At 47.5% G+C, this 26,074-nt stretch overlaps 1 pseudogene; it reads right to left on the reverse strand.

Moving 5' to 3' along the window:
- Positions 1-26,074, reverse strand: part of LOC147109989 (uncharacterized) — a 139,641-nt pseudogene that overhangs the window by 92,693 nt on the left and 20,874 nt on the right.

Genomic DNA, 26,074 nt, shown 5'->3' on the forward strand with positions numbered 1-26,074 from the left:
GAGGAAGAGGAAGGCAGCCCATCAGTGCCACCCTCAGCCGAGGCAGCCCATGGCCATGATGGGGACACGTCTTCCCTGGAGGGGAGCAGGGGGGAAGGGTCTGAGGAGAGTGAAGCTCCGGGGCCCAGCGGGCTGCAGCAACGCGTGAGGGGTGGGGAAGCTCGGCGGCCTTCTCCCGGGGGGGTGAGTGCGGCCTCCAGTCCTGCTACGGTGAGCGCAGAGCAGGTGCAGCTCCTTGCTGAAATGGGTGCCCAGGCTGAGCGCAGGCACACTGAGCTCATGGCTGCAGTGGCAAGGATGCCTGACTCCATAGCGTCACTGGCAAGGGGTGCTCAGGAATTCAGTGCAGCACAGGCCAGGAGTCTGCAATAATTCAGTGCAGCACAGGCAATGAGTCTGCAGGACTTTGTGGCAGCACAGGCTAGGAGTCAGCAGGACTTCGCTGCATCACAGGCAGCTTCCAGCCAAGTGCTCAGTCATGCCGTGCATTCACTAGCTGGTGTGATGCAGACACAGACCAGGGCCACACGGGCACTAACTGCTGCCACCCTCGCTGGATTGGCCAGGCATCGACGGGGCCCTCACCGCGCCGCAGCAGCCCAGCAGTCTGTGCTTCAGCAGATTGCTGCGCATGCTGCAGTGCTGGCCCGTGCGAGTGCCAGTGTATCAGCTGACCAGGGAGTGCCTGTGTTCTGTCAGGTTGGCAGCATTCCTGCAGCCAACACTGTCACTCCTCCGCTGCAGCTGCCACCACCCGTAGGGCAGACTGCTGCCGCCCAAGCAGAGTTGGAGCAGTCAGCAGCCGGGCCCTTCAGGCCCAGAGCTGGTCCAGGCCGTCCCCCAAGGGCATCTGCCATCTCACCATCTGACCCTCAGCAGCCTTCCCCCAGCCTTGCTGCAGCCTCTGGGGTCCCATTGAGGAGAAGCTGCGGGGCGGGAAGGGGCCACTCGCGGAAGCGAGGCGGATCACCCTCGTAGAGAAAAAGTAGAAGGTGTGGCCAAATGTTTTTTTTATATATGAAGGCCGAGAAGGTCTTTTTATATATGAAGGCCGAGACTGTTGTGTTTGTTTTTTATGAAGGCTGAGACTGTTGTGTTTGTTTTTTATGAAGGCCGAGACTGTTGTGTTTGTTTTTTATGAAGGCCGAGACTGTTGTGTTTGTTTTTTATAAAGGCAGAGGATCATGGTCATTTTTGTTTAACTGTTTTTTTCATTTTCTGAAGGTTGTGAGAGCCAGTTATGTCTCTGACTGTTTTTGGGGGGTTTATCTGAATTAGTTTGTCATGCGAAAAGGGCACAGAGTTTGCACAGTAAAACATTTTCTTTAATCACATTGTCCATGTTTGCATTTTGAACTATTTGTTGCCTTGACCATCTGAGGGCTTGCGGAGTGACTCCATTCATCTTCTTTCATTGGCACAAGCCATTCCCTGAGAGGGGGTCTAGAACCGAGTTGCAATAAGCTGCCGGTGGACGGCCCTTGCACTTTGTGCCTCCCTCCCGTCTTGGTGCTCCTCCTCCTCCTCCTCCTCCTCCTCTGGTGGTCCTCCAATGTCTGCTGGCAGTGGCTGAGTCCTGAGGATAGCCAGGTTGTGCAGCATGCAGCACACCGCAACGAAATGGGAGACTCGCTCAGGCGAGAACTGTAGGGCTCCTCCGGAACGATCCAGACAGCGGAACCATTGCTTGAGCACACCGATTGTGTGCTCAATGATGTTCCTGGTAGCTTTATGGCTGTCATTGTATCGCTCTTCAGCAGGGGTGCTGGGCGCATGGAGCGGGGTCATCAGCCAGGTGCACAAAGGATAGCCTTTGTCCCTGAGAAGCCATCCTCGTGGGTGAGCCTGGGCTTCGAAAATGTCTGCCACAGAAGTCTGGCGCAGGATGAAGGCATCGTGGCTGCTGCCTGGAAAACGGGCATTGACAGCTAGTATGAGCTGCCTGTGGTCACACACCAACTGGATGTTGAGCGAATGGTAGTCCTTCTGGTTGCGGTAACCCTTGGCATTCTGTAGAGGTACCCGCAAAGCCACATGCGTGCAGTCAATGGCGCCCTGGACCATGGGGAAGCCCGCTATTCCTCCAAATCCCATTACATGCTCTTGCTGCTTGTCCAGGGTCATGGGGAAGGTGATGTACTGACGTCTCCTTCTGAAAAGGGCATTGGTCACCTGGCGGATGCAGCAATGTACCGCGAACTGGGAGATTTTGGCAATGTCCCCAGTAGCGGATTGGAAGGAGCCGGTGGCATAGAGGTTGAGAGCCACCGTCACCTTCACTGCCACCGACAGAGACATCCTGCTCCTCAGCTGTGGCTGCAAATCTCTGCGAAGCAGGTGGCAGATCTCAGTGACCACCTCCCTTCTGAATCGCAGCCTCCGAACACACTGCTCCTCAGACATGTTCAGATGTGAGAACTGCTGGCGGTATACCCTGGGTGGGTAAGGCCTCCTGTGCCGACGCCTGTTGGCCCTTCTCCGTCTGGCCATGACTGGCACTTTCTCACGGTGTCTCTGAGCCCTTTGAATGCAATGCAGAAAGCCAACATTTCCACCCATTGCAGCCCCCATTATATGTGGTGACTCAAGGCTATGGCACTGAAAGTTCAATCCAAGTGCAAAGCTCTGGCCTGAAGCCAGAAGTACCTGTGCGAGCACTGAGTGAAACCAGAAAGCTCTCTCCCTTTGTCTCTCTCCAAATATCCGTCTCTCACAAAGAAGGAGTGGAACAAAATGGCTGCCACTTATAATGCAGGAGGAGTCCCCTTTACTTAGCGCCCCCCGCGCCCCGCAGCGACTGGGAACCGTTTCCCTCTACCAGTCGCTGTGGGTGCCAGGCACACAGAAGGGCGGTGCCACTGAAGTTCTGGTTTGGGGTGCACCAAGGGCGTTGCACCATGAAATGACGTCAGGATCTGCACGCGCAGCTGAGCGGGTGCTGCGGTTTTGCGCCACCGCTAAATCTTGAGTGAAGTTCGCGAAAGGCGCAGATCGCGCCGCGCCCGGCACTAGCCGCTTAGCGCCCCACTTCTCCTCCTCCTAAGGCGCTAGCGGCTGGCGCTAACAACTGAATTTTTAGGCCTAAGTTTCAGTCTAAGATTTAACCTTGGAGTCACGGTTGCTATGGTGAAATCTTCCAAAGCAGTTTGATTTGATTTGCTTAAATGTGAAAAACTAATTTTCCTCCAGTTGTATTCAATGTTTTTACAGTATTTTGGAAAGACATCTGAAGAAAGGACAATAAGAAATATGACATAATTTATGGTTTTCTGCAAGCATATGTTAGTTTGTTTTGTTTTATCTGTTCTGTTCGTGTTTAGTTAAAGTGTCAAAACACAACTGTCTTTTTCGATCGGGAAAGTTTTTTAAAATTTACGTGAAGTGACGCAATTGCGTGCGCCTGATAACGTTTTGCTCCGCCTTCTTAAAAACCTGCAAAGGAGTTAACCCTTTCCACTGACAGCTGTTTAAGTTCACCAAGCAACAACTTTAGTATGAAATTTAAAGATATTGGACATTATTAAATTTAAGTTTCTTAATTTTAAGTTAATATTTCCCCACAGTGACAGAAGGAAAATTATGATTTGATAAATTAACCCCTTGGGCTCTAAGCAGAGTCACAATGGAGTTTCTTCTTTCTTTTGTTGTATGGAAGTTATCTTGTAAACTAACTGCAGTACTTCTGTCCCTAATGTTAAAACACTGTGTAAGCCATCTAGCCTGGGAATCACTTGTTTCTGAAATTGGAAATGGAAGATAAAGTGATAGAAATGAAATTGAACATTGACAAAACCTGTCAGTTCAACTGTACTGCTGTTTGGATTCAGGCACTATATATTGGGTTACTTTTGGGAAAATAAAAGAGCCTCTAAAATAATGATAAATAAAAAGTGTTAATAACTTGGACCAAGAGAGAATGTTTGATCTATGTTTTCAATCTTAAATATTGTACTGGACACTAAAGTTCCTCCAGGGCTCATGAATGAGATATGAATAGTAATTAATAGGATGTGTAAAATGGAGAGAGGAAGTGAGAATTTTCCAAACTTTCTAGTGAAAGTCAGGAAAGTGTAGTTAAGAATAGTAAATTTATAGCTTTCTCTTGGAGACATTTGTGTCCTTGCCTATAATGAATTTTTTAAGAAAATTGAATTTGATAGCCTGGCCACTATCCAAGACATCGAGACCATGCGGTGGAAGATGAACAAAGACCTCCAGACAATCTTTTGATAAGATCACCTGAAAGCCCGAGAAAGACTTGTATCAGATGGCACATGTGGCATAATATGGGGATACTGGTATGAATGTGCAAATGTGATTCGTTACGTATGAGGCAATTACCATCCGGGAATATATGGTGAATCTGCACTGAAGAACGGGTCTCAGACATGCTCAGTTACTTGACAACAGCAAGACATGAAATGGTTAATGTGGCTCAGGAGAGCGAGACAACTTTTAAAGCATTGACACATACTCCATCGAGAAACTATCTAATTAATGAAACAATCAGAATAGAGTTAAATACACTGGTACCTGTTAGAGGGTTTGAAATTAAAGTTGAAGTGGAGAGTTACACGGAATCTGGATTGGGACAATTGAGGGCTAAGGAGAAATCATGTTTTGTACGAATTATCCACAAGATGGATATGAGTAAAAGAGAGAACTGGAGAATCTTTTAAGTCCATGATTTGTTGATTAGATGTTAAACTGTAATGTCGCTTGAAATGATTGTAAGACTGAATTTAACTGTGTGTAATAATTGTGTTTTTGTAGGAAACAGAGTGTGGGAAAAACCAGTACGCATCCAGTATGAGGTGATTTTTGGTGGTGCCTCCTGTGTCACTACCACCACAACTACCATGCTTTATGGGTCTAACAGGACCTGTTCCATCAATCAACATGTTTTACATAATATCAAAACCTATGCTCAAATGAAACTGACAGTAAATGAGATACTTAAGTATGAGCTGCACAATTATGTGGCACAATTCGGGTAATACATTCCCCTGTTGTCTGAGGGCTTCAGTGAGCTCGAGATGTGACTGAACTCCTCCCTAAAGCATTTTTATGTTTTGGAGCAAGACAACTCAAGAATAGATATTGAAATTAACAGCAATGGGGACAACTCACACTGGTGGGATATTGGGCTTAATACATCAGCACACCCTTACGTTCGTATTATTTCACACGCTCTGGTAGTTATCCAACTTGTAATGATAGTGTATTTGATATATGTAACCTATGTAGTAAGGCTTTGATACATAAGCCAATTGGGTACTCATGCCCATGACTAACCAGCACTAACAAATTAATTGAGCACACTGAAAGAGAAGATCTGAAGCAATGTCGAGGAGACCCCAGGCGGGGTAACATCAGGAAAGATAGAAGAAACAGAGGATATCCCAGGCGGGGCAGAATTGGAACACCGGAACAGTGAATTGAATTTGAGTAAGTGATCAGAGGTTGCTCCTTCTCCTCAAAGGAATGGACTGTAAGGAAGGGAGAAATCTCCAAGACTCCCTACTGACTAACGCCCAAGTTGAGAGAGCAATAAGAGCTAGCTAGATTAGTCAAGAGCCGATTGTGAGAAGTCAATAAGGATATTTCCTTCTCAAAGAAGGGAATTGTAAAGGAAGCTGTTAGGTTCAAAGATGGGTTTTAACTCTTAGGACAGATACTGACAACATGCAGCTGGGAACAGATAGCAGAAATGCCAGCAAGGTCGAAAATCAAGCACCAAAAGACAAATAGAAGTGATAAGGGAATCGTAAAATGCAAAACAACACAGGGTGGGGGATAATAGACAAAAATGGAGCCGAAAAGCCATGAAATGTCCTTAAAGAAACATAACAAAACATTCCTCAGAAAGATAAGAGGGAGGCCTTGTCAGTCATGCAGAAAGGGGCGGTGAGGGATGCCTTCCCGCTTCACAATTGGACAATAGGATGGGGGATCAAATGATTGACACCAGGAGATTACCAGCCCACCGAAATAACTATAAATACAGACGACCGAGAGAGGGAATCAGGCAGTCAGGGGCGAAGGCTTCCCCGAGGTGGCTACGGCCTAACACCTGGTCATGTTTTGCCTCTGAGGTGGCTGACGGCCTAACACCTCCAACAGCTTGAGGGATGTCCCAATGGAAGTGACCACTGTAGCAGACTGCAGGAATCCACCCAATCCGAGACCACCGTACTGCCTCCCCGTCCGTCCGGTCATGGAATTCTGATTCGGGAGTCGTAGATCGCTCCTACTGTCATGGGTTGTATGTCTATTATACTCGGCTTAAAGCATATGTAATACCTGATTATGCTATAAAACTGTAGCTCTTTTATAAAAGCCTTACAACTTCGAAAGCCCTTTTGGGTAATCTGTGTGTGGCCTGTGAACCTAATCTTACACCCTGAACAGGGAGACGGGGCCTCGGTTTACCATCCCCCCTGAACAGGGAGACGGGGCCTCGGTTTAACATCCCCCCTGAACAGGGAGACGGGGCCTCGGTTTAACATCCCCCCTGAACAGGGAGACGGGGCCTCGGTTTACCATCCCCCCTGAACAGGGAGACGGGGCCTCGGTTTAACATCCTCCCTGAACAGGGAGACGGGGCCTCGGTTTAACATCCCCCCTGAACAGAGAGACGGGGCCTCGGTTTAACACCCTCCCTGAACAGGGAGACGGGGCCTCGGTTTAACATCCCCCCTGAACAGGGAGACGGGGCCTCGGTTTAACATCTCCCCTGACCAAGGAGACGGGGCCTCGGTTTCACACACCCCCTGAACAGGGAGACGGGGCCTCGGTTTAACATCCCCTCTGAACAAGGAGACGGAGCCTCGGTTAACATCCCTCCTGACCAGGGAGACTGGGCCTCGGTTTAACATCCCCTCTGAACAAGGAGACGGAGCCTCGGTTAACATCCCTCCTGCCCAGGGAGACGGGGCCTCGGTTTAACATCCCCTCTGAACAGGGAGACGGGGCCTCGGTTTAACACACCCGCTGGACAGGAGACAGGGCTTCTGTTTAATACCCTCCCTGAACAGGGAGACGGGGCCTCAGTTTAACATCCCCCTTGAACAGGGAGACGGGGCCTCGGTTAAACATCCCCCCTGAACAGGGAGACGGGGCCTCGGTTTAACATCCCCCCTGAACAGGAAGACGGGGCCTCGGATTAACATGCCCCCTGAACAGGGAGACAGGCCCTCGGTTTAGCATCCCCCCGAACAGAGAGGCGGGGCCTCGGTTTAATATCCCCCCTGAACAGGGAGATGGGGCCTCGGTTTAACATCCCCCCTGAACAGGGAGACGGGGCCTCGGATTAACATGCCCCCTGAACAGGGAGACGGGGCCTCAGTTTAACATCCCCCTTGAACAGAGAGACGGGGCCTCGGTTTAACACCCTCCCTGAACAGGGAGACGGGGCCTTTGTTTAACATCCCCCTGAACAGGGAGATGGGGCCTCGGTTTAACATTCCCCTGAACAGGGAGACGGGGCCTCGGTTTAACATCCCCCCGAACAGGGAGACGGGGCCTCGGTTTAACATTCCCCTGAACAGGGAGATGGGGCCTCGGTTTAACATTCCCCTGAACAGGGAGACGGGGCCTCAGTTTAACATCCCCCCGAACAGGGAGACGGGGCCTCGGTTTAACATCTCCCCTGAACAGGGAGACGGGGCCTCGGTTTAACTTCCCCCTGAACAGGGAGATGGGGCCTCGGTTTAACATCTCCCCTGAACAGGGAGACGGGGCCTCGGTTTAACATCCCCCCTGAACAGGGAGACGGGGCCTCGGTTTAACATTCCCCCTGAACAGGGAGACGGGGCCTTGGTTTAACATTCCCCTGAACAGGGAGACGGGGCCTCGGTTTAATATTGCCCTGAACAGGGAGACGGGGCCTCTGTTTAACATCCCACCAAACGGGGAGGCGTGGCCTCGGTTTAACAGCCCCCAGAGCAGGGAGACGGGGCTGACTGGCCTCTTGTTCCTGTGTAACAGGCTCGAGTGGCTGAATAGGCCTCCTCCTGTTCCTGTGTAACAGGCTCAAGGGGGCTGAATGGGCCTCCTCCTGTTCCTGTGTAACTGGCTCGTGGGGCTGAATGGGCCTCCTCCTGTTCCTGTGTAACAGGCTCGAGGGTCTGAATGGCCTCCTCCTGCTCCTGTGTAACAGGCTCGAGGGGCTGAATGGGCCTCCTCTTGTTCCTGTGTAACAGGCTCAAGGGGCTGAATGGCCCTCCTCCTGTTCCTGTGTAACAGGCTCGAGGGGCTGACTGGGCCTCCTCCTGTTGCTGTGTAACAGGCTCGAGGGTCTGAATCGGCCTCCTCCTGTTCCTGTGTAACCGGCTCGAGGGTCTGAATGGGCCTCCTCCTGTTCCTGTGTAACAGGCTCGAGGGAAGCGTTTCATTCTCCGGGAGCAGAAAGCTGGGTGAGGGGAGGAGCTGTGATGAGATTACACATATCAAGATGGGACAGTGGGAGGGGGAGGGTGTGTTCAAAGTGTGCGCTTGCTTCAGGGAATCTTGCTCCCTGACGGTGTGGACCCAGAAACTTTCCTCCACCCCTCCCCACTCTCGGCGCTGCCATTTTTACCATGACCTGTAATGATCAATAACATGTCATTCTATAGTGGACACTAGGTGGAGCCGTAGAGCTGTGTAGAGCTGTATGTATAAGACTACACTACCCAGCTGTATATATATTAAGACTACATTACCCATGAGGCACTAGGCTACCCACAAGGCAGCAGTCAAGATGGAAGCTTCTACAGATACTGTACCTAGTCCACATGTGCTCAATAAAGTGTCTAGCAAAAGCTAGCTGTGTTCATAATAAGAATGTCTATTTATTAATGAACATAAGATGGTACCAGGATGGTGAAGATCTGCTAAAAATTGTGAAAAGCGACATGGAGAATTTGAAGCCACCAGAGCGTTTGAAACTCACAGGAAGAATCGACTACAATTGGTAGACTTTTAAACAACAATTCGAACTCTACATTGCAGCCATCGGATTCGGTACAAAGCCAGACGCAAGGAAGATAGCGTTGCTGCTTACGGTTGCAGGCCCACAGGTGATAGAGGTATTTAATACATTTGTATTTAATCCAGAGGAGAACAGAGAAAAATTAGAAGATGTGCTAAAAAAATTTGATGCACATTGCTCTCCCAAAAAGAATGAGACCTATGAAAGATACATCTTCTGTTCTCGGACACAGCAGCAAAATGAGACTTTTGATAGCTTTATAACTGATCTGAAACTGAAAGCACAGACATGTAATTTCTCTGAGCTCAAAGCATCCATGATTCGTGACCAGATTGTGTTTGGTATTCATGATAAAAAAGTCAGGGAACGTCTGTTGAGAGAAACCGAACTAAATTTGGAAAATGCGGTGAAAATATGCCAAGCCAGCGAGCTAGCTCGAAAGCACGCGAAGACTTTCAGTGAAATCAATAATGATGCGATTGTAATGAGTGATAATGCTGCTGTCGGTGCTGTGTCCTATAAGGGGAAGAAACATGGGCAGAACAGAAATGAAAAGCAATCGGAGGATGACATTTTTAATTGTAAACGCTGTGGTTACAAACACCAGTTAAGACAATGCCCAGCGTTTGGAAAAATGTGCACAAAGTGTAATGGAAAGAATCAGTTTGCCAAACAATGCTTTTCAAAAGTAAAAACTAAGAAAGGGCAACGAGTTAATGTAATTGAGGACACTGATTTAAGTGAGAATTTTTTTGTACGAATGGTGTCATGTGACAATATCAAAAAGGATACAGAAAATGTGCAGCCCTCAGAAATGGACAATGCTGAACATAAAGTCAATGCAGTAAAAGTGGACAAATGGGTGATCCCACTGCAGGTAAATGGAGCATTAGTTACCTTGAAACTAGACACTGGGGCAAAAGCAAACTTAATCAGTATGAGTGACATTAACAATATGAAAGAAAAGCCCAAAATACAGAAAAAGTCAGTACTACTGAAGGACTATAATGGACAGAAAATAGATAGCTTAGGTGTATGCAGACTTAAAGTGACAGTCAAAGACAAAGTGCATCATCTCATGTTTTCTGTTGTGGCTGAAAGGCTTGATTCACTACTGGGTGACAAAGCTTGTGAGGACTTAGAACTGGTCAAAAGAGTCTACCGTATAAACTGTGCCATAAGCAGACCAGATGACTCAGGTGATGAAGCAGAGAGCCCATCAAGGATGAAAAGGCCAAAGGGTATCCATGTCTTCAAAAAGCCTAGTTTCTCCAAGAAGAAAGAAAAAGACTTTAAGGTCAAAGAGAAGCCAAAGGAAGAAAAGCACAAAGAGGAAAAACACAAGGAGAAAAAGTCCAAAGATATAACCGCAGCAGATGTTGTTAAGCAGTGGAAAGAGAAAAAGAAAAAGAAGAAGCCTGCACCAGAGCAGGAAGCAGTTCCGGTGGATACTCCTTCTTCCCTCAGGCCAATCTTTGGTGTTCCATTAGCCGAGGCTGCTGAGAGAACTATGCTGTATGATGGGATCCAGCTGCCAGCAGTTTTTCGAGAGTGCATTGACTACATTGAGAGTTATGGCATGAAAAGTGAAGGAAACACTGAAACCCTCTCCAAGCAAAGGTCGCAAGGAGACCTCGATCTATGCAAGACCAGATTGATGACAATGCCGCAACTGCATCTTGTCATTCACCGCCAGAACAATCTCATGAAGACACATCAGACTTAGCCGTGTTGAGAAGATGCACACGTGAAGTAAAGGAGCCTGATAGACTTAATCTTTGAGTACAATGTAAAGCTTTGAAAATGCGTTGACTGTTTTGAAAATGTTTATGTTTATAGAGCACTAACAAAAGTGTTACTGATATTATCTTTATTGTTTTCTTGAAAGTTGATTGATATTGATTTTGTTAAACCTCAAAGAAAGGGGGATGTAATGATCAATAACATGTCATTCTATAGTGGACACTAGGTGGAGCCGTAGAGCTGTGTAGAGCTGTATATAGCTGTATGTATAAGACTACACTACCCAGCTGTATATATATTAAGACTACATTACCCATGAGGCACTAGGCTACCCACAAGGCAGCAGTCAAGATGGAAGCCTCTACAGATACTGTACCTAGTCCACATGTGCTCAATAAAGTAACTAGCAAAAGCTAGCTGTGTTCATAATAAGAATGTCTATTTATTAATGAACATAAGATGACCCTTTCTGGATCTACTCCTGGAAATCGGAGAGTTTTAATCATCACTCAGGCTGCAACTGACAACTTGATGGAGTTTGTGTTGAGGGGAGGATATGGTCCCCCCCCTGCTCTCTCCGTCCCCCTCACCGAATATCCCCCCCACCGACAGCTGACCGTCTCTCTCTGAGCTTTGGACCAGCCCCTCCCAGTAATGTGAGAATTTGCATCAGATGACGAGATGAACATAACTTCCTGATAAACCGATTTACTGTTCAGTCTAAGTAATGCATAAAGATGTCTCCTGATAATGAACTGGTTTAAGGTCAGAGAGAGAGAGAGTGAAAAACAGATAGAGAAAGAGAGAGACAGGCACAGAAAGAGACACACAGATACAGAGACAGGGAGACACACACACAGGAGAGCGAGAAGGGATCTGGAGAAGGGGATCAGGAGAAGGGTTTCAGGCAGGGAGGAGAGAGGGTTCAGGAGAGGTGGATAAGGGGTTCAGGAGAAGGGGAGTCGTGTTTCCTGAGAGGGGGAGGAGAGATGGGGGTTTAGGAGAGGGAGAAGTGAAGCACCTTGGGACATTTTATTACGTTAACAGCGCTATATAAATGCAAGGTGTTGTTGCTGTTCTTGTAACTCATCGAGGGATTCCAACCAAATGAAACAAGGAGGCCCAAGGATGAGATGTAGGTTATTTTATTCCCCCAGAGCCCTGGTTAAAACAGACCCGGTATCAGAGCAATTAAAGACAGTGCAAGGAGGGTTAGATCTTGTTGAACAGCCGGGCTGTCGTTAGGGCTCGCTCGCCCACTGTTGCACCCGCTCCCTTCGCAACAGTAGAACTCTTGCTTTAGGTCGATGTTGTATCGCTTAAGCACTTCCGGTTTTGTGCAGATGGTCTCAGAAGCACAACCTTTAATGGTGACGCCTTGCTGCGTTCCATCTGAAAAAAGTAACATTCGAACCAGAGAATCAGAAAAAACTTACAGCACAGGAGGAGGCCATTCGGCCCGTTGGTACCCGCGCTGGCTCTTTCAAAGACCAGTCGTGGTCGGTCCCATGCCCCCGCTCTTTGCCCCCTGACCCTGTGAGCTCCTCATCCTCAAATACCCGTCCGACTCCCATTTCAAATTATTGATGGAATCAGCTCCCACCACCTTTTCAGGGAGAGCGTTCCAGATCCCATCAACTCTCCAAGTGAAAAAAGCTCTCTTCATCTCCCCTCTAGATCTTTGCCTGTGATTTTGAATCTATGATCTCTGGTTATTGACCCACTCACCAGAGGGAATAATCTTTCTCCATCTCCTCTATCCCAAACGCTCATCATCTTGAAAACTCTATTAGGTCACCTCTTCACCTTCTCTGTTCCGAGGAGAACATTCCCAACGTTTCCAACCTCTCCCCATAACTGAAGTTCCTCACCCCTGGTAACATCCTGGTAAACCTCCTCTGTCCCCTTTCTGAGGTCTGTACACCTTTCCTGAAGTGTGGGGCCCAGAATTGTCCACAACACTCCAGCTGTGGTCTAACCAGTGATTTATAAAGTTCTAGTGTGACCTCTCTGCTTTTATATTCGATTCCTCTATTTATAAACCCAGGTAACCTATGTGCCTTTTTAACCACCTTATCAACTTGCCCTGCCGCCTTTAAGGATTTGTGTGTATGGACACAATGTTCTCTCTGCTCATCTACACTTTTCAAAACCGTGCCTTTTATAGTATATTGGGGGACGAAATTCGGTTATGCCCCGTTTGGGGGCGGTAACCGAATTATCGCCGGAGATTTAGCGCCTGGTACAGGAGTACCGCCCCAGTCACTATATTCAGCTTATCGCCTCCTCGAGGAAGCGGAGTGCTATCTCGGGCGCTCCTCTCCCTCTCGGGTCGGTGTCAGGGTAATTAAAGTCTCCGAATATTCCTACTCTATTTTTGTTACACACCTTTGAAATTTGCCGACAGATTTGCTCCTCTATCTCCTCACCGTTTGGAGCTCCATAAAAAACCTCCCAACAATGTACCACCTCCCCCTCTGTTCCTCAACCCCAGCCAGATAGATTCAGGCCAAGATCCATCTATTAAATCCTTTCTCTTTAGAACTGTAACATCATCCTTAATCAACACTGTTATGTTCATAAATAAATAGATATTTTCATTATGAACAGCTAGCTTGAGCTAGTCATTTATTCAGCCATGTGGACTAGTGTACAGCATCCATCTTGACTCCTGCCTTGTGGGTAGCCCACTACTGAACATACAGCTCCATCTAGTGTACCATTCTAGAATGACATGCGACTGATCACTACATCCCCCTTCCTTAGAGGTTAAACAAAATCAATATCAATCAATATTCAATCAATCATAACGACATAAACATCTTCACAACAGTCAACACATTTTCAAAGCTTTACTTTATGAACGTTAAGCTTTTCATTCTTTTATTATAGTTTTCTTTGTACTCAAAGATTAAGTCTATCAGGCTTTTTTACTTCACGTGTGGATCTTCTCAGCACAGGTAAGTCTGATGTGTTTGCATGAGGGCCTGTATGTGTGTTTGTGTTAGATTGTTCTGGTGGTGAGTGACAAGATTCAGTTGCGGCATTGTCATCGATTTGCTTTTGGATAGTTTCTTGTGTTTTCAGGAGGGAACAGCGGTTCCTCCTGAGAATCTGTCCTTCCTCAGTTCTGACAGTGTATGACCTTTGTCCTATTTCCTCAAGAACTGTAGCTTTCCTGTTCCATGCATCTGGATCCTCAATCCTGACAACATCATCCCTTGTCAATGGTTTCAGAGTTTTGGATGACTTGTCATAGTGTGATTTCTGTTTCAGCTTTAACAGTTGAAGTCTCTGTCTCAGTTCCTTACTCTGCTTTTCTTTTGCACAGCAGGGTAGCGTGGTGCGCAACTTGCGACCCATTAGGAGTTCAGCAGGTGAAGAACCAGAGTCTAAAGGGGAGGCTCGGTAGCTCAGCAGGGCGAGATAAGGATCAGACTTGCTTTCTGTTGCTTTCTTCAGTAGCTGTTTGAGAACTTGAACACCTTTCTCTGCCTTACCATTCGACTGAGCATACAGAGGACTGGATGTGATGTGTTGAAAGTCATAATGTGCTGCAAACTGTTGCCACACCTTACAGTTGAAGCACGGACCATTGTCGCTAATGGCAATCCTGGGAATTCCATGTCTGGCGAAGATGCATTTAACATGCATTATGACATCCCAGGCCCGGATGAAATGTATCCCAGGCTGCTGTGTGAGGCAAAGGAGGAGATTGCGGGGGCTCTAACGCATATATTCAGGACCTCTCTGGCCACAGGGGATGTGCCAGAGGACTGGAGAACCGCTAATGTAGTACCATTATTCAAGAAGGGTAGTAGGGAAAAACCGGGGAACTACAGGCCAGTGAGCCTAACATCAGTGGTAGGAAAATTATTGGAAAAAATCCTGAGGGACAAAATTTGTCTCCACTTGGAGAGGCAAGGATTAATCAGGGATAGTCAACATGGCTTTGTCAAGGGAAGATCATGTCTGACTAATTTGATTGAATTTTTTGAGGGGGTGACTAGGTGTGTGGATGAGGGTAACGCAGTGGATGTGGTATACATGGATTTCAGTAAGGCCTTCGATAAAGTCCCACACAGGAGACTGGTCAAGAAGGTAAGAGCCCATGGAATCCAGGGTGCCTTGGCACATTGGATACAAAACTGGCTTAGTGGCAGAAGGCAGAGGGTGATGGTCGAAGGTTGTTTTTGTGACTGGACGCCTGTGGCCAGTGGGGTACCACAGGGATCGGTGCTGGGTCCCTTGCTGTTTGTGGTCTACATTAATGACTTGGATATGAATGTAAAGGGTATGATCAGTAAGTTCGCGGATGGTACAAAAATTGGTAGGGTGGTAAATAGCGAGGAGGGTAGCCTCAGTCTGCAGGACGATATAGATGGGTTGGTCAGATGGGCGGAACAGTGGCAAATGGAATTTAACCCGGAAAAGTGCGAGGTGATGCACTTTGGGGGAACTAACAAGGCAAAGGAATACACAATGAATGGAAAGACCCTAGGCAAGACGGAGGGTCAGAGGGATCTGGGTGTGCAAGTACACAGATCCCTGAAGGCGGCGGAACAGGTGGATAAGGTGGTAAAAAAGGCATATGGGATACTTGCCTTCATTAGCCGAGGCATTGAATATAAGAGCAAGGAGGTTATGATGGAGCTGTATAAAACACTGGTTAGGCCACAGCTGGAATACTGTGTGCAGTTCTGGTCGCCACACTACAGGAAGGATGTGATCGCGTTGGAGAGTGTGCAGAGGAGGTTCACCAGGATGTTACCAGGGCTGGAGCGCTTCAGCTATGAAGAGAGACTGGGCAGATTGGGTTTGTTTTCCTTGGAGCAGAGGAGGCTGAGGGGGGACATGATTGAGGTATACAAAATTATGAGGGGCATAGATAGGATAGATGCTGAGGAGCTTTTTCCCTTAGTAGAGGGGTCAATAACTAGGGGGCATAGATTCAAGGTAAAGGGCGGGAGGTTTAGAGGGGATTTGAGAAAGAACTTTTTCACCCAGAGGGTGGTTGGAGTCTGGAACTCACTGCCTGAAAGGGTTGTGGAGGCAGAAACCCTCACAACATTTAAGAAGCATTTGGATGTGCACTTGAAATGCCATAGCATACAAGGCTACGGGCCAAATGCTGGAATATGGGATTAGATTAGACAGGGCTTGATGGCCGGCGTGGACACGATGGGCCGAAGGGCCTCTATCCGTGCTGTATTACTCTATGACTCTATGACTCTATGACATTGCTTGCTGATGTGCTTGAGAGCAGCGCCATCTCAGGATAGTTAGAATAGTAGTCAATCACTATTAGATAGTCTTTACCATTCAAATGAAAGAGGTCCATACCAACATTTTGCCATGCTGCTGTTGGTAAGTCAGCTACTATCATTGGTTCCTTTGCTTGTTTGTTTTGGTGTTTCTGACATGTCTCACATATGCCTATCATGTTCTCAATGTCTTTATTTATGCCAGGCCAATAAACAGTGTCTCTTGCTCTCCTTTTGCATTTTTCAATTCCGAAGTGTCCCTCATGAATCCTTTTGAGCATGTCTTGACGTAAAGCCTGTGGAATGACTATTCTGTTCTGTTTTAGTAATAGTCCACTTGCGACACTTAACTCTGACCTGATGTGATAGTACTTTGGACAGGAACCTTTTGGCCAACCATGATGAATGTTCTCTATTATTGTTTGTAACACTGTGTATCTTTTACTGTTTCTTCTGCTATTTGCTTTGATTTTGTGTCTGACACGGGCAGCGCAGCAGTAACCATAGTCACATGAACATCCACGTCTTCCTCAGTAGAGCTCACATGACTCATTGTGGGTGCTCGGGATAGTGCATCTGCTAACACGATGTGTTTGCCTGGTGTGTAGCTCAGTTCAAAATCATATCTTTGCAGCTTCATCATGAGTCGTTGAATCCTTGGAGACATCTCATTCAGATGTTTTATTTATGATGGCAACCAGTGGGCAGTGGTCTGTCTCAACTGTGAAGGTGGGAAGTCCATATATATAGCCATGGAACTTTTCTAGTCCAACTACCAAGCCTAGACATTCCTTTTCAATCTGGGCGTATCGACACTCAGAGTCAGCCATAGACCTGGAGGCATAGGCAACAGGCTTCCAATCTTCACCCTCTGCTTGTAGCAAGACCGCGCCTAGGCCATCTTTTGATGCATCTGTTGACACTTTGATTCTCTTTGTTGGGTCAAAGAAGGTGAGTACAGGTGTGGTTGTCAGCATGTTTTGAGGTTCATCCACTCTTGTTCATGTCTTTCTGTCCATGCCAACTCATTTGTTTTATGTAGCAGGTCTCGCAGACAGGCTGTCTTGGCTGACAAGTTAGGAATGAACTTTCCAATGAAGTTTATCATCCCCATGATGTGTAGCACTCCTTTTTTGTCAGTGGGTCGGGGCATTTTGAGTATGACGTTTACTTTTTCCATATCTGGCTCTATTCCTTTACCAGATAGATTATCTCCTAGGAAAGTGACTTCCTGGACGCCAAACTGACACTTGGCTTTGTTGAGCTTCAGTCCATTCCGGCGTATGCTCTGTAGCACTTTAGTCAGTCTCTCATTGTGTTCTTTCAGTGTGGGGCCCCAGATGATGATGTCATCAACATAGGCCCGAACTCCTTCCAGACCTTCAATTATGTGTTCCATCACTCTATGAAAGATTTCAGATGCAGATATTATCCCGAAAGGCATTCTGAGGAAACAATACCTGCCAAATGGAGTGTTGAAGGTACAGTATTTGGTGCTCTCTTCATCCAGTTTTAGTTGCCAAAATCCTTGTGAGGCATCGAGCTTTGTGAAGTATCTGGCACCTGACATTCCACTGGTGATTTCTTCTCACTTGGGAATCTGGTAGTGTTCACGTTTTATGTTTGCATTTAAGTCCTTTGGATCCATGCATACTCTTCGCTCATTGTTCTTTTTCTTTACACATACCATGGAGTTAACCCAGTCTGTTGGTTCTTCGACTTTCCTGCTGACTCCTAGTGTGGTCATTCTGTCCAGTTCTTTCTTGAGCTGGTCACGCAGGGGTGCTGGAACTCTCCGTGGAGCATGTCATTCTAGAATGGTACACTAGGTGGAGCTGTATATTTAGTAGTGGGCTACCCACAAGGCAGGAGTCAAGATGGATGCTGTACATTAGTGCACATGGCTGAATAAATGACTAGCTCAAGCTAGCTGTTCATAATGAAAACGTCTATTTATTTATGAACGTAACAAATACTGCAACACCCTCAACTCTTTTTCCTTCTCTTACCATTCCTGAATACTTGGTAACCAGGAATTTTATTCTGTGCTCCTCAATCTAGTCCTTGCAATTTTTGGGATATTCCTAAATTTACTGCTGATTATAGCTCTCTGTCCTCTGCGAAGGAATTCCAGAGCTTGGTGTTACTTTGGGATTACGACGGGAGATAATTGATGGAGTAAAATCAAAGACTTACATGTGCCCTTTCCGTGCGCGCACCACTTCTGCTCCCCGACACATTTCACCATTTCCTTGTGGTTCTCACACACCTGGTTCAAAGTCGCTACACACCCGTAACACTCAAGGCCGTTAACAGTGGTGTTTGCTTCTTCTGTCCAACAAACGAGAAGATATAGGTCAGATTCTTCCGCCCGCTGCCAGCCCCTCACACGTCAGACTCCCCCGGGATAGAAATTCATCTTGGACAGCATCGCAGAACGGGCGGTATCACATTGACAGCATGTTATAGCCTCACCCACGACCCCCCAACCACCCGAAATTGGACTGATTATCAGTCGGGGCGTGTAACCTACCCGTAACATACCATGCCAAGACTTGACTAGTCAACCTAATTGGCCTGGGTTTTTTAATCTGTTTTCTCGCCTCTCCTGGGAGATCACATGGTTTCGGGTGGGGTGTGGAGTGTATATATTGTGATGCACAAGGTATCACCCTTGTGCGGGACGGGCTGGATGGGCCCGAGGGTCTTTATCTGTCCGTCATTGCGCGTATGTGTTCAAATCCCTCCATGGCCTCCTCGCCCCCGGCCGATCTCTGTAACCTCCTCCAGCCCGACAACCCTCCGAGATCTCTGCGCTCCTACAATTCTGGCCTCTTGCGCATCCCTGATTTCCATCGGCCCACCATTGGTGGCCGTGCCTTCAGCTGACTAGGAATTAAACTCTGGAATTCCCCCTCTAACTCTGCCCACCTCTCTCTCCTCCTTAAAAGCTTACGGGATCCTGGGCTTCATGAATAGAGGCACCGAGTACAAAAGACTCGAAGTTATGATGAACCTGTACAAATCAATGGTTCGGCCTCAACTGGAGGATTGTGTCCAATTCTGGGAACCGCATTTTAGGAAGGATGTGAAGGCCATAGAGAGGGTGCAGAAAAGATTTACTAGAACGATTCCAGGGCTGAGGGACTTCAGTTATGTGGAGAGACTGGAGAAGCTGGGGTTGTTCTCCTTAGAGCAGAGAAGATTGAGAGGAGATTTGATAGAGGTGTTCAAAATCATGAGGGGTTTGGACAGAGTAGATGGAGAGAAACTGTTCCCAGGGGACACAGATTGAAGGTGATTGGCAGAAGAACCAAAGGCGACATGAGGAAAAAGTTTTTTACGCAGCGAGTGGTCAGGATCTGGAATGCACTGCCTGAGAAGGTGGTGGAGGCAGACTCAATCGTGGCTTTCAAAATGGAATTGGATAAGGAAAGAAAATGGCAGGGCTACAGGGGAAGGGCGGGGGAGTGGGAGTGGGCAGAACAGTGGGCAAATGGAATTTAACCCTGAAAAGTGTGAGGTGATGCATTTTGGGAGGACTAACAAGGCAAGGGAATACACAATGAATGGTAGGACCCGAGGAAGGACAGAGGATCAGAGGGATCTTGGTGTGCATGTACATAGATCCCTGAAGGCAGCAGAACAGGTAGATAAGGTGGTAAAAAAGGCATATGGGATACTTGCCTTCATTAGCCGAGGCATAGAATATAAGAGCAGGGAGGTTATGTTGGAACTGTACAAAATGCTAGTTAGGCCACAGCTGGAATATTGTGTGCAGTTCTGGTCGCCACACTATAGGAAGGATGTGATTGCATTGGAGAGGGTGCAGAGGAGAGTCACCAGGATGTTACCTGGGCTGGAGCGCTTCAGCTATGAAGAGAGACTGGACAGGCTGGGGTTGTTTTCCTTAGAGCAGAGAAGGCTGAGGGGGGACCTGATTGAGGTGTACAAAATTATGAGGGGCATAGATAGGGTAGATAGAAAGGAACTTTTCCCCTTCGTAGAGGGGTCAATAACCAGGGGGCATAGTTTCAAGGTAAGGGGTGGGCGGTTTAGAGGGGATTTGAGGAAAAACTTTTTCACCCAGAGGGTGGTTGGAATCTGGAACTCACTGCCTGAAAGGGTGGTAGAGGCAGGAACCCTCACAACATTCAAGAAGCATTTAGATGAGCACTTGAAACGCCATAGCATACAAAGCTACGGACCAAGTGCTGGAAAATGCGATTAGAATAGACAGGGCTTGATGGCCAGTGCGGACACGATGGGCCGAAGGGCCTCTTTCTGTGTTGTATAACTCTAAGACTCTATGGTTAGCTGAAGTGCTCTTGCAGAGAGCCGGCACGGGCTCGGGGGCCAAAAGACCCACACCTGCTCCTACGTCTTATGTTCTTATGAGTTGTTTCTTTCTGGGAGCCGAGGGGTTAAGATTTAACGGTACACTGAACATTGAGGGCAAGTTTCATCGCCCCCTGCCTGGTGGAACGTCACCTAAACTGGGTCCCAATATAGAGAAGTGCGAGGTGATACCATTTGATAGGAAGAGTAAGGAGGCCACATATTCCTTGGAAAATAAATGTCTAAATAGGGCGGAGGAACAGTGAGATCTGGGGCTACAGATACACAGATCACTCAAAGTAGTGACGCAGGTTAATAAATCCATAAATAAAACAAACAAAGCACTGGGGTTAATTTTTATTGGGATAAAATTGAAAAGCAGAGAAGTTATGTTAAACTTGTATAGAACCTTGGATAGACCACACTTGGAGCACTGCGCACAGTTCTGGTCTCCATATGCCTTGGTTAGACCACACTTGGAGCAATGTGCACAGTTCTGGTCTCCATATACCTTGGTTAGACCACACTTGGAGCACTGTGCACAGTTCTGATCTCCATATACCTTGGTTAGACTGCACTTGGAGCACTGCGCACAGTTCTGGTCTCCGTATACCTTGGTTAGACCACACTTGCAGCAGTGTGCACAGTTCTAGTCTCCATATACTTTGGTTAGACCACACTTGGAGCACTGTGCACAGCTCTGATCTCCATATACCTTGGTTAGATGCACTTGGAGCACTGTGTACAGTTCTGGTCTGCATAAACATTGGTTGGACCACACTTGGAGCACTGCGTACAGTTCTAGTCTCCATATACCTTGGTTAGACCACACTTGGAGCACTGCGCATAGTCCTGGTCTCCATATACCTTGGTTAGACCGCACTTGGAGCACTGTGTACAGTTCTGGTCTCCGAAAACATTGGTTAGACTGCACTTGGGGCACTGTGCACAGTTCAGGTCTCCATAAACCTTGGTTAGACCACACTTGGAGCATTCTGCACAGTTCTGGTCTCCATATATCTTGGTTAGACCACACTTGGAGCACTGTGCACAGTTCTGGTCTCCATATACCTTGGTTAGGCCACACTTGGGGCACGATGAACAGTTCTGATCTCCATATACTTTGGTTAGACGAAACTTGGAGCACTGTGCACAGTTCTGGTCTCCATATACATTGGTTAGACCACACTTGGAGCACTGTGCACAATTCTGGTCTCCATATACCTTGGTTAGACCACACTTGCTGCACTTTGCACAGTTCTGGTCTCCACATACCTTGGTTAGACCACACTTGGAGCTCTGTGCACAGTTCTGGTCTCCATAAACCTTGGTGAGACCACACTTGGAGCACTGCGCACAGTTCTGGTCTCCATATACCTTGGTTAGACCACACTTGGAGCACTGCGCACAGTCCTGGTCTCCATATACCTTGGTTAGACCACACTTGGAGCACTGCGTACAGTTTTGCTCTCCGAATACATTGGTTAGACTGCACTTAGAGCACTGTGCACAGTTCTGGTCTCAATATACCTTGGTTAGACCACACTTGGAGCAGTCTGCACAGTTCTGGTCTCCATATACCTTGGTTAGACAACACTTGGAACACTGTGCACAGTTCTGGTCTCCATGTACCTTGGTTTGATGCACTTGGAGCACTGTGTACAGTTCTGGTCGCTATATACCTTGGTTAGACCACACTTGGAGCACTGTGAACAGTTCTGGTCCCCGTATACCTTGGTTAGATCACACTTGGAGCAATGTGCACAGTTCTGGTCCCCGTATACCTTGGTTAGAACACACTTGATGCATCGTGCACAGTTCTGGTCTCCATATACCTTAGTTAGACCACACTTGGAGCATTGTGCTCAGTTCTGGTCTCCATATACCTTGGTCAGACCACACTTGGAGCACTGTGAACAGTTCTGGTCCCCGTATACATTGGTTAGACCACACTTGATGCACTGTGCTCAGTTCTGGTCTCCATATACCTTGGTTAGACCATACTTGGAGCACTGCGCACAGTTCTGGTCTCCATATGCCTTGGTTAGACCACACATGGAGCACTGCGTACAGTTCTGGTCTCCGTATACCTTGTTTAAACCACACTTGGAGCACTGCGCACAGTCCTGGTCTCCATATACCTTGGTTAGACCACACTTGGAGCAGTCTGCACAGTTCTGGTCTCCACATACCTTGGTTAGATCACAGTTGGAGCACTGTGCATAGTTCTGGTCTCCATATACCTTGGTTAGACAACACTTGGATCATTGTGCACAGTGCTGGTCTCCATGTACCTTGGTTAGATGCACTTGGAGCACTGTGTGCAGTTCTGGTCTCCATATACCTTGGTTAGACAACACTTGGAGCACTGTGAACAGTTCTGGTCCCAGCATTCCTTGGTTAGACCACACTTGGAGCATTGTGCACAGTTCTGGTCTCCATATACCTTGGTAAGACCACACTTGGGGCACGATGAACAGTTCTGGTCTCCATATACTTTGGTTAGACGAAACTTGGAGCACTGTGCACAGTTCTGGTCTCCATATACATTGGTTAGACCACACTTGGAGCACTGTGCACAATTCTGGTCTCCATATACCTTGGTTAGACCACACTTGCTGCACTTTGCACAGTTCTGGTCTCCACATACCTTGGTTAGACCACACTTGGAGCACTGTGCACAGTTCTGGTCGTCATAAAGCTTGGTTAGACCACACTTGGAGCAGTGTGCACAGTTCTGGTCTCCATATACTTTGGTTAGACCACACTTGGAGCATTGTGAGCAGTTCTGGTATCCATATACCTTGGTTAGACCAAACTTGGAGCACTGTGCACAGTTCTGGTTTTCATATACCTTGGTTGGACCACACTTGGAGCTCTGTGAACAGTTCTGGTTCCTGTATACCTTGGTTAGTCCACACTTGAAGGAATGTGCACAGTTCTGGTCCCCGTATACCTTGGTTAGACCATACTTGAAACACTGCGCACAGTCCTGGTCTCCATATACCTTAGTTAGACCACACTTGGAGCATTGTGCTCAGTTCTGGTCTCCATATACCTTGGTCAGACCACACTTGGAGCACTGTGAACAGTTCTGGTCCCTGTATACATTGGTTAGACCACACTTGATGCACTGTGCTCAGTTCTGGTCTCCATATACCTTGGTTAGACCATACTTGGAGCACTGCGCACAGTTCTGGTCTCCATATGCCTTGGTTAGACCACACATGGAGCACTGCGTACAGTTCTGGTCTCCGTATACCTTGTTTAAACCACACTTGGAGCACTGCGCACAGTCCTGGTCTCTATATACCTTGGTTAGACCACACTTGGAGCAGTCTGCACAGTTCTGGTCTCCACATACCTTGGTTAGATCACAGTTGGAGCACTGTGCATAGTTCTGGTCTCCATATACCTTGGTTAGACAACACTTGGATCATTGTGCACAGTGCTGGTCTCCATGTACCTTGGTTAGATGCACTTGGAGCACTGTGTGCAGTTCTGGTCTCCATATACCTTGGTTAGACAACACTTGGAGCACTGTGAACAGTTCTGGTCCCAGCATTCCTTGGTTAGACCACACTTGGAGCATTGTGCACAGTTCTGGTCTCCATATACCTTGGTAAGACCACACTTGGGGCACGATGAACAGTTCTGGTCTCCATATACTTTGGTTAGACGAAACTTGGAGCACTGTGCACAGTTCTGGTCTCCATATACATTGGTTAGACCACACTTGGAGCACTGTGCACAATTCTGGTCTCCATATACCTTGGTTAGACCACACTTGCTGCACTTTGCACAGTTCTGGTCTCCACATACCTTGGTTAGACCACACTTGGAGCACTGTGCACAGTTCTGGTCGTCATAAAGCTTGGTTAGACCACACTTGGAGCAGTGTGCACAGTTCTGGTCTCCATATACTTTGGTTAGACCACACTTGGAGCATTGTGAGCATTTCTGGTATCCATATACCTTGGTTAGACCAAACTTGGAGCACTGTGCACAGTTCTGGTCTTCATATACCTTGGTTGGACCACACTTGGAGCTCTGTGAACAGTTCTGGTTCCCGTATACCTTGGTTAGTCCACACTTGAAGGAATGTGCACAGTTCTGGTCCCCGTATACCTTGGTTAGACCATACTTGAAGCACTGCGCACAGTCCTGGTCTCCATATACCTTGGTTAGACCGCACTTGGAGCTCTGCGTACATTTCTGGTCTCCCAATACATTGGTTAGACTGCACCTGGAGCACTGTGCACAGTTCTGGTTACATATACCTTGGTTAGAGCACTCTTGGAGCAGTCTGTACAGTTCTGGTCTCCATATACCTTGGTTAGACGACACTTGGAACACTGTGCACAGTTCTGAACTCCATGTACCTTGGTTAGATCACACTTGGAGCACTGTGAACAGTTCTGGTCCCTGTATACCTTGGTTAGACCACACTTGGAGCAATGTGCACAGTTCTGGTCCCCATATACCTTGGTTAGACCACACTTGGAGCACTGTGCACAGTTCTGGTCTCCATATACCTTGGTTAGACCACACTTGGAGCACTGTGCGCAGTTCTGGTCTCCATATACCTTGGTTAGACCACACTTGGAGCACTGTGCACAGTTCTGGTCTCCATATACCTTGGTTAGACCACACTTGCTGCACTTTGCACAGTTCTGGTCTCCACATACCTTGGTTAGACCACACTTGGAGCTCTGTGCACAGTTCTGGTCTCCATAAACCTTGGTGAGACCACACTTGGAGCACTGCGCACAGTTCTGGTCTCCATATACCTTGGTTAGACCACACTTGGAGCACTGCGCACAGTCCTGGTCTCCATATACCTTGGTTAGACCACACTTGGAGCACTGCGTACAGTTTTGCTCTCCGAATACATTGGTTAGACTGCACTTAGAGCACTGTGCACAGTTCTGGTCTCAATATACCTTGGTTAGACCACACTTGGAGCAGTCTGCACAGTTCTGGTCTCCATATACCTTGGTTAGACAACACTTGGAACATTGTGCACAGTTCTGGTCTCCATGTACCTTGGTTTGATGCACTTGGAGCACTGTGTACAGTTCTGGTCGCTATATACCTTGGTTAGACCACACTTGGAGCACTGTGAACAGTTCTGGTCCCCGTATACCTTGGTTAGATCACACTTGGAGCAATGTGCACAGTTCTGGTCCCCGTATACCTTGGTTAGAACACACTTGATGCATCGTGCACAGTTCTGGTCTCCATATACCTTAGTTAGACCACACTTGGAGCATTGTGCTCAGTTCTGGTCTCCATATACCTTGGTCAGACCACACTTGGAGCACTGTGAACAGTTCTGGTCCCCGTATACATTGGTTAGACCACACTTGATGCACTGTGCTCAGTTCTGGTCTCCTTATACCTTGGTTAGACCATACTTGGAGCAGTGCGCACAGTTCTGGTCTCCATATGCCTTGGTTAGACCACACATGGAGCACTGCGTACAGTCCTGGTCTCCATATACCTTGGTTAGACCACACTTGGAGCAGTCTGCACAGTTCTGGTCTCCACATACCTTGGTTAGATCACAGTTGGAGCACTGTGCATAGTGCTGGTCTCCATATACCTTGGTTAGACAACACTTGGAGCACTGTGAACAGTTCTGGTCCCAGTATTCCTTGGTTAGACCACACTTGGAGCACTGTGAACAGTTCTGGTCTCCGTATACCTTGGTTTGATCATACTTGGAGCACTGTGCACAGTTCTGGTCTCCATA

Source organism: Somniosus microcephalus, chromosome 12 (assembly GCF_052327205.1).
Source record: "Somniosus microcephalus isolate GS21.2 chromosome 12, FLI_Smic_1.0, whole genome shotgun sequence".
Classification (NCBI taxonomy): Eukaryota; Metazoa; Chordata; class Chondrichthyes; order Squaliformes; family Somniosidae; genus Somniosus; species Somniosus microcephalus.